The sequence below is a fragment of the Corythoichthys intestinalis genome, chromosome 6, assembly GCF_030265065.1.
Source record: "Corythoichthys intestinalis isolate RoL2023-P3 chromosome 6, ASM3026506v1, whole genome shotgun sequence".
NCBI classification, from domain to species: Eukaryota; Metazoa; Chordata; class Actinopteri; order Syngnathiformes; family Syngnathidae; genus Corythoichthys; species Corythoichthys intestinalis.
Genome location: NC_080400.1, coordinates 3,570,301 through 3,580,356, shown reverse-complemented (window position 1 = coordinate 3,580,356; position 10,056 = coordinate 3,570,301). Strand labels below are relative to the sequence as shown.

At 38.9% G+C, this 10,056-nt stretch overlaps 1 long non-coding RNA gene across 1 annotated transcript; it reads right to left on the bottom strand.

Annotated features, from left to right (window-relative positions):
* Window positions 1-406: 406 nt before the first annotated feature.
* On the bottom strand, window positions 407-1,582 carry LOC130917665 (uncharacterized). The gene is made up of 2 exons (XR_009063507.1): window positions 1,006-1,582; window positions 407-899 (listed from the first exon to the last, which is right to left on the bottom strand). It is a non-coding gene; the product is annotated as an uncharacterized LOC130917665 (long non-coding RNA).
* Window positions 1,583-10,056: the final 8,474 nt, after the last annotated feature.

Sequence of the window (10,056 nt, the reverse complement as noted above, 5' to 3'; positions counted from 1 at the left end):
TGAATAAGTCCACAAGTCGTAACAACCAATTTTTTTATGCACACCCACTTTTTACACAATTGCAGTTTTCTCATTTACATTCAACTCTTGTGATTTTGTCCAAAAAATGGCTTTTCCTTTGAAGTGTGATAACTAAGTTATTTCTGAATATTTTTTCACTTTCAACCACTCACAATGTTCAGTGGCATCAGACCTATCTAAACATATAGTTTTTTTGTTTTTTGTTTTGGCCCCCTATGGACAATAATAGCAGCATTATCCTAATAGTAAAACTAACTATGCTATATAGGCTATATATAAATCAAACTAAAATATTTTATATTACATAATTACATCATTGGATAAGTAAAAGTCGTAACAATAGATTTTTTTTTTTAGAACAAGACTGTGACAACGTGACAATAACTGATTTGATGATAGAATTTATGTTAACAATTTTACAAAACATACATACAATATAACAGTTAACATAATAACAACATACACAATTCATGATGTGCACTTTGAGATTTGTTGTTCAAATGTAAAGTGCGTTATAAATAAAATGTATTATTATTTATTATTATGTTCGAAGCCCGAAGTGGCTTTGTGCAAAGGCCACATTGTTTGCGCTTGGACGGGGGTCCAGCTCGCTGCTCAACCAAGCCTTCGGCAGAAGGCGGTGGTTCCCGTTTTAGGACTTCTGGCCGAATTAGAGCCTTGCCAAGTTCCTCAAGAAATAGTCGGCGCTTGTAGCTTTTCTTCACGTTCCACTCAGGGTAGATCTCCGTGAACAGCACAAACGAGGGTAGATCTCCGTGAACAGCACAAACGCGCTGCATGACGAAATGTCCGGCATGTGAAAAAACACACATTGGCCACCTGAGTGCGCGCCGGCGGCAGGAGTATGTGCCTCAGGTCTGCAAAGCACAAGCGCACGCAACAATAACAGCTTTGATCTTTGATCAGCTTTTACAAGACAAACCTTGATATGCAAAACATTTGCTTACTCACTCTCGTCATTACCTCGATCGCCGTCATTTTCGTCATGCGCCTGAACGTGGTCATGTCCGTGCCCCCGCCTTCTGCTCCCCGCTTTCATCTCGTTATGTTGTCAACTATTTCCTAATCCTCGTCATCAAAGCCGTCCTCCTCCGGCATCGAAAGTCCGGAAGAATTTGTTCAATGTCTTCTGGGCTCTCCAAAGAAGCGTCCGAACAAAGGTCGTCGTCGTCGGAATCAGGATTTTCTAACACCATTCGAATCGTGTCCTGCGGTGAAATACTTCTCGCCGCCATCGATCACAGTTGTGTTGGAAGAAATGCAAAATGGTGATCCTCGCGAGAACAGAGACTCCCAAAATGCCCAGAACCAATGAGAGTAAAGAAATTCAAACACCCAACCAATAAAAGTTTAAATTCAAACGACAACAATAAACACGTGGTTTTTTGTTTTGGTTTTTTTGCATTTCCGGGAAGTACCTTTTTATTGTCTTGTGCAAACGTGCAAAATTGCAAATACGCATGCCCAAATAGACTGAAAGTGAGCTCAGACAACATTGACACCATTTTTTTTGTAAAGCCAACCGTCTTTATTGCATTAATTTTTGACCGATCTGAAGCTTGCTTCGCAAGCAAATTCATGTATTGGCCTATGGCTCCATCTAGTGACTTCTGGGTGTCAACACAAAAAAATTTTTATCTGCATGTTTTTGACTCGCCAAAGAAGCGATTGCATCAATAATCACGGAAAATGCATTATAAAACATCAGGTTTACAGCATATTAAAAATCATGATTTATAATGGGAGTCAATGAGCCAAAAAATGGCAAAATAACAAGAGTTTAGTGCAAATCTTCCCAGCCTGTTTGCAATAAGTTAGAAATTGCCGGATGGTGCCATTTCGAACTTCTACATGATTTAGTATCCTGCAGGAAATATCAGCTCCCTAGTGTATTTTTTCATATGCTTTTTTTCCTTTTAAACACAGAAAAAAACGAAAAAAGCCAAAAAATGGACAAATAACACCCAGGGGTTAAACACGAGCGAAAACGGATGATTAGCGCTTCATCATGGAGTTGGAAAGTCACAAAGTGATATACATGCAGCAGATATTACTATAAGGACACCATTAAAAGCGAAACTGCAAAGTGTCCTATTATGTGTGTTTTTCTGGCAATGATATCAAACACGACGTGCTAAGCAAAAAAAAAACAAAAAAAAAAACGGACAGCGTATCTGGAAGTGGTTCCACTGCAGAAATTCTCGTGCCCCGCGCACAAACAATCTCGGTTTGTATACGGAGTCGAGGGGGAAAAGTACGAAAGAGAAAAAAGAGACGAAAGAGAAAAAAGAGACACCCACAAGTTTCGACCTGGTGGTCTATTCAAGACGTTTCTCTTTCTTTCCTACATTTCACTTGACTCTTCATAGAAAAAAACAACAGTTTGCGCTGGCCACATGAATCTGCAGTGTTGAGACACCAATTCCAAGTACGCTGTTTTTTTAGTTCGTGTCGAATATAATTCGCTATCCATTTTATAAATATGACAGATTAGTTATCAGTTGTTTATAACAGCTCTATGAGATGTTATGTGCCATAAATTTTAAATGTGCACAAAGATATAAACGCACCAACACAACCAAGGGCATAATAGCCCCCCTTCCTTCCACACACGGAGCCCTGATCTCAACATGATGCAGTTAATCTGGAATTAAGAGACAGACACAACTAAAATATTGTAGCGTCGCCGGGGCTGTCATCGGTGGGTTAATTTATGCACCAACGCGGGGCTGTCATTGGTGTGCTGGTGCACCAGCGCGACGCTCCGATTGGTGGACTAGATAGCGTCAGTGTAAATACAGTGGGGAGAACAAGTATTTGATACACTGCCAATGGGTTTTCCCATTGTCAGTGTATCAAATCTTTGTTCTCCCCACTGTAGTTGTTGTTTTTGCATTGGTGAGGTGGCGGGAAGTTAATAAATAAAAAGAGGAAAAAGGCGTTGAGGCTCGTGTGTTGTTTTCGCGGCCAAACTTCCGCTTAGCAAACGTTACATTATCAATATGCAAGGAAAAAAATGTGCTCTCTCTCTGCTTCTCTGATGAGTACATACTACAGACTCCGTGTGTTTGTCGTTGATTTAAATGGCACATTATCGCGCGCGATCACGCGAGAGCTCACGAGTATGGGGAGAGATTTGTCTCAAAAATATTCTCACAAATACATCCGCGATTCACACATATTTTTTGTAGATGCACAAATATATCCAAGATTTTCACATGTATTTTCGAGATCCACAAATATATTCGTGAGTTTCACATGTGCTTTTATAATCCACAAATATATCCGTGAGTTTTACGTGTGTTTTTTTATGTTGTGCGTGCACTCATCATGAATTATTGTTTGCAAACATTCGAATTGTATTTGTGAATCGGCGGCCGCGTGCATTTCTTTTTGAGACAAACATAACAAGAAACGTTCAAATTTTCACACACAAGCGCATTCGCGATTCACACATGTTTTTCAAATTCACAAATACGTCCGCGATTCTCACAAATACATTAGTCATTTTCACATGTGTTTTTCAGATCCACAAATACGTCCGCGTTTTCCACATGTAATTTTCAAATCCACAAATACTTCCGCAAATTTCACGTGTTTTTTTTAATGATGTGCGTGCAATTATCATGACTTGACATTTTTTAAGTATTCAATTTTGCTTGTGACTTGTTAGAGCTGTGTTTTTTTAACAGCGAACACGCGCATTTATTTTTGAGACAAACGTCACTCGATGTCTGACCAAGATTTTCTCACACACAACAAGCCGACAATTTTCATGTGTCTCAAAACACCTTCGTTTCCATCCGATAGGTGGCACTATAAAGCGCATAGACTATAAAGGTATGATTCCCAAACTTCAAGAACTATCAAGACGGTCCGTGTACATTTTGGCCGTTTGTTTTTCCCTTCTATATCTATATCCTTCAATATTTGTTTTCCTACGAGTTCGCTTTTAAGATGAGCCTTGACCCGGAAAAAGTTCTTCTTCAACCAGGCATCGTCTTCCGGGTCATGGCTTATTGAATTCTTTACAAAAACAAATCTTTATTCTTGGACAATTTGATGCAGAAGAAAATCATTTTTGTGTCACAACTTTTTAATTGCAACGGGCACCTGAAGTCTTACGCGGAGTTTTTATTATTATTTTCAGTTACCAGTTAGACCTCAGCAATATGCTATTGTTTATGATGCGATTCCTTCAGGATTCATTATGCTGTGCAGAAATGTAACCATGCCATTTCAAACTTTATCTCCTCCAAATATACTAAATTCAAGTGTGGGTAAATTATGTTAACTACATTACAAAAATTCGAATAGATACACTTGATCTCTATTTCAGAATGAGATTAGATCCACACCATATCTTAAGTCTTTTTGGAATCAATATGTTGGACATATCATTTGGTCTAAGGTATGGACTATCCCCAATATGTTTCCGTTGACAAGTAAGGTCAAAGAAGTCGCTTTCAAAATTATCCATAGATACTATCAAGCGGGACATTGAGACAAACTTTTATTTTTCTGTGGAAATCATCCAGAGACAGTTCAGCACCTTTTTTTGTTCCTGCTCTTTTTCCAATAAGTTTTGGAAAGAACTTTGCAAGTTCATCATCAGGAACCTACATGTGGACTTCAAACTCAAATGGGAAAATGTCATTTTTTGTTTCTGTAAGAATCGCAAGAATGAGTGTTTTTATTAGTAATCTTCTCATTTTGCTATCGAAATTCTACCTCCACAAATTTATATTTGGCAAGATTTTTTTAAAATCTCACTTTCATAACGAGAGTGTGTGCTACATAAATCTGTTTTTTTTTTTGTTTTTTTTAAATCAAATAATTCACTTTCATAATGAGAGTGTGTGCTACATAAATCTGTTTTTTCTTTAAATCTAACCTAAAAGCGGAAAAAACAATATTTGTGAAAAACTTTGTGAATAATTGATTACAGCATTATTCATTGTTTTTTTTTTTTTCTCTGATTTGTAATGTTTGAAATGTTTATGCCCTCTGCCATATTTGTGTTTGTTTTGTTTTTGGTTTGTATTGTTGATTCTTCATCTTTCTGTTTTTTGTTGTTGTTGTTGTTTTTTTGAAAGATGGATTAAGGCTCGTTTCCGTTATTGAATTAGCGGTTTTTAATTGGGAAACGGGAGATGATTCATTTCTCTTTTTTTTTTTTTGTTAACACACATAAAAATTGGGCTTGTTTTCCAACATTAGAAGGAAAAACGAATGGCCAACTGTCCCAAAACACCTGTTTATCTTTTGCCCGGTGTTATGTCACCCGCTAGATGTCAGTATGTGATCTCTTTTGATGGGTACTTTTGACCTTTCTATGCGCTCAATACTGCCACCTATCGGGTGGAAACTGAGGTGTTTTGAGACACATGTGAAAATTGTCGGCTTGCTGTGTGTGAGGTAAAGAAAACCTCGGTCAGACATCGAGTGACGTTTGTCTCAAAAATAAATGCGCGTGTTCGCTGTTAATAAACACAGCTCCGACAAGTCACAAGCAAAATTGAATACTTAAAAAATGTCAAGTCATGATAATTGCACGCACATCATTAAAAAAAAACACGTGAAATTTGCGGAAGTATTTGTGGATTTGAAAATTACATGTGGAAAACGGGGACGTATTTGTGGATCTGAAAAACACATGTGAAAATGACTAATGTATTTGTGAGAATCGCGGACGTATTTGTGAATTTGAAAAACACATGTGTGAATCGCGAATGCGCTTGTGTGTGAAAATTTGAACGTTTCTTGTTATGTTTGTCTCAAAAAGAAATGCACGCGGCCGCCGATTCACAAATACAATTCGAATGTTTGCAAACAATAATTCATGATGAGTGCACGCACAACATAAAAAACCACGTAAAACTCACGGATATATTTGTGGATTACAAAAGCACATGTGAAACTCACGAATATATTTGTGGATCTCGAAAATACATGTGAAAATCTTGGATATATATGTGCATCTACAAAAAATATGTGTGAATCGCGGATGTATTTGTGAGAATATTTTTGAGACAAATCTCTCCCCATAATAATGTACGTCCCCGTTTGGTTCAGAGCGCCAAACGGTTTAGCTTACATAAGCAATCATAATGAGTTTATTCAAACCCTTGCTTTACGGTGAGTCTGTCCCGCTAAATACAGTACATTGAGCACAGTGCCGTCATTTTATTAATTATCATCAATGCTGTCCTGTTGAATACAGTACATTGATCGCAGTACTGTCATTGTATTATCATCAATGTTATATTGTGTGCATCCCATAATTCTGTGAGATAATATATTCCACCCAAAATAAAGAAAAAATGTACCCGATATTATAAAAGCGAGTGCCATTTTTATTAATAACTTGACGTTATTACTTAATGAATTCATATTCTAAATATTACGATATGTGGTATATACAGTACAGTGGGGAGAACAAGTATTTGGTACACTGTCAATGAGTTTTCCCATTGGCAGTGTATCAAATACTTGTTCTCCCCACTGTATGTGTATAGTTGTGTGTGTATGTGTGGGCAATAACAATCAGCCATCTTTAAAAGCCAGTGGACGCCACCACCTCCTCGCCCGATCAACTTGTCTGCTTACCTCTGTCGGTTGCATCTTAACATTTTGATTCATCCATTTGATTACTGTTTTTTTTTTTTTTTTTTTTTTTTTTTTTAACTATTTTTGCTCTTGCCTCAGCACTGATTGTTGGATTCCACGCCTGCCGCCTTCCGATCCCCCTCTTCGCCCCGGCTAAACTACTCCAAGCCTAACGTCACCCACCTTCTGCCTTGGCTCTCACGTCATCCACTATCTCGTGTTCACCAATAAAATATCATTCATCTCAACCGGCTGACTGCTTGGGGATCCACACCCCTTTCTCATGCACCTCTAACATCCTTAAACAAGGTGTTTGTGGTCAACTCATCTAATCAGTGGTAAGCACAATGTTTTCTATATTTTACATTGACATTTAAGTAAAAAGTTTAGCCGTCATTTGTAATGTTTACATTTTATGGCTGCAGGTTTAATCGACGGGAGAACTCTCAGGAGCGAAGTGTCCTTTCCCAAGGCCTTGCTTCTGAGGACCGCATCGCTGTGGCCAGCTCACAGCTTCCTGCTCCACGGCTGGAGAAGCCTCCCTCCACATCAGGGCCCCAGCATGAGTTCGTCCTTCCTCCAAACAGGACTGGACAGGCTCCTAAGTTGCGGCCGGGTAGACGACCTGCTAGTGCCACTGCCGTGCGGCCCATCACTCCTGCAGCTCCTCCTGCTCCTGCATCACTCCCCCAGGTCATTGTTCGATACCCTGGTGCAGGTGGGACCTCAGTTGCCCCAGTGGCAGGCCGAAACTAAAGACTTTGGACACAGCCGCTTCGGCAGGGCCACATTTTGCCCCATTTCATTTGGAAGCAAAACTTTAGAAGAGTGGCTGAATGAGCAGCGGCAGCACAAACTGGGAAACCCGCCCTCATAAAAATAATCTGGATGTGGACACATTTTTAAATAACGTAGAATAAACCGTAAATATGTAAACGCATTTATCCCACGAAAATGTAAATTCTATTACCCTTTTTCTGTGTATATATTATGTCATGTTTAATTTTATGACTAAGTACTGCATTATATTTGGACATTATTTGCATGTTGTTTTTATTTACCCAAATTTACTAGTGTGTTCATTAAGGTAAGTGTGTTATATCTTGCATATCGTTTTGTAAATAATCCTTTAAATACTGACTCACTGATTCTTTGTGCTAAACAACATATTAGTCAAGCGATATAAAGTAGTACTGAGCATTAGAGTAACATGAAATTCTAGAAATCCAAGGGTGGTCTTATATTTTTTCTTCTATGACCATATGTCATTTAAAGATAAATTTAGCCTGGATTTTGTACTGCTACTTCACTATGCCTAGTAACTAGAAACAACTGGGAAACCCGCCCCCATAAAAATAATCTGGATGTTGACACACTTATAAATAATGCAGAATAAACTGTAAATATATGAACTCATTTATCCCACTAAAATGTAAATTCTATTACCCTTTTCCTGTGTATATATTATGACATGTATAATTTTATATGACTAAGTACTGCATTATATTTGTATGTTATTTGCATGTTTTTATTTACCCAAATTTACTAGTGTGTTCATTCAGGTGTGTTATGTCTTGCATATCGTTTTGTAAATAAATACTGACTATAAATACTGACTCACTGATTCTTTGTGCTAAACATATTTGTAGTAATAGTTTATGCAAGTAATGTAAAGTAGTACTGGGTATTAAAGTAAACATGAAATTGTATTCTATGACTATATGTCATTTAAAGAGGAAAATTTAGACTGCATTTTGTACTGCTACTTCACAAGGCTGAGTACATATTACACCATTTATGAACTATACATGTTGACAAATGAAAATAGGTTAAGGAATGAAGTTGTCCGGATAGTGTAATTGTGTGCAACATGCCTTCACTGTCAACTGCTGCTACTTCACTTCAATTATTTGCACTGCCTGAACATAGGACTACCTCCTACATATTTTATATTTTTTTAGATTTTATACTTTATTCTTGCAAGCCACATGTCCTGCAATGTAAAGGGAGATTTCATTGTACAACCGTAAAATGACAATCTGTTCTATTCTAATGAATGAAAAGCAAAGCAAATGGGGAAAAATACTTCATTTATCTAAGAGGTAAATTGTTATCCAGGAATCAATTGAGTATGACACAATCTGAATGTTCCAAAGTGATAGAATGTGCTCTCCGACGAGGGACTACATTGCGGTAGGATGACGTAAGAACGGCGCGCCGCGTACCCGGCATTGTACTTCGACGCAGCCCCGCGGCGCGCGCGTTTCGACCGACCCGCGAAACGCGCGCGCCGAAAAATCCCCCGGGCGTCCCCCGTCTATCGCCGCGGGGAAACGTGGGCCGCCGCGCGGCTTTTCCGCCGCTCCGGCGAGCTCGGGAAAGCTCAAAGATTGGGCCCCATCCTCTGTCAATATACTTGACACAAAATGCGTGCTAAATTTTTTTTTTTTTTATTTTAACTGAGTTTTTATTAGTCAGGCAGCCATCATTCTTTTTTTTTTAATTGAGAAAAATGCAACTTGTCGGAAGTCTCAAGCAGGATTCGAACCCGCGTCGTCAAGCGTAAGAGACGAAAGACTTCACTATCAGACCATTCTTCAACGTGAAGTTACGGGCTTGTTTCCGGATATAGACCAAATACACCACACCTACGCCGTCTATCATTGTGCGTTAATACCTGAAAGGGAAACGCAACAGAAAACAAAGTGCGGCTGGCTTGAACAAAACGCGGCTCAGTTCACCGCAGTACGCATGCGGTGTACTTGGGCCTTCACTTTACTTTGGATGACTTCAATTTACCTCAGTAAATTCCAAAAACAATCTTACCTTGGAGGAGAATAATCGCCAGAAAGAGAACGATACAGCCTTCGGATAAATGCATGGTGGCGAGTCTCACGCGGGGGGGTGGGGTGTCGTCGAGTCACAGGGAAAAAAAAGTTGGGTTCACACCACGAGTTTGTAATGTTGGTGAAAATGTAGTTTGGGGTTCTTAAATGATCCTGGAAAGCGCTGAAAGCAGTTGAGGTGAGTCTCGGCGGGTATAACTGCTGTGGCCAGTTGTGATTGATCAGGAGAGTGAGAGAGAGTGGAGCGAGAGAGAGAGGAGAGAGAGGAGGGGAAGCGTTGATGAAAGAGAAGGGGGCACGTTACCATGCCTACAAAGCACATGCTCACTAAGTGTATCGTGGACTAAATTGACAAACGTTCATCCAACATAATTCAACAGAGATGCAACAACAAATATGGTATGACTGAATTTAAATATAGCGAACTTCAAATGACTTTTTTTCTTGATGGTAATGAGTAGAGATGATGCCGATCGATCGGGTCCAATCACGTCATTTTTAAAGTATCGGAATCGGCAAAAAAATATCGGACATGCCTTTTTTTAATGTATTTATATTT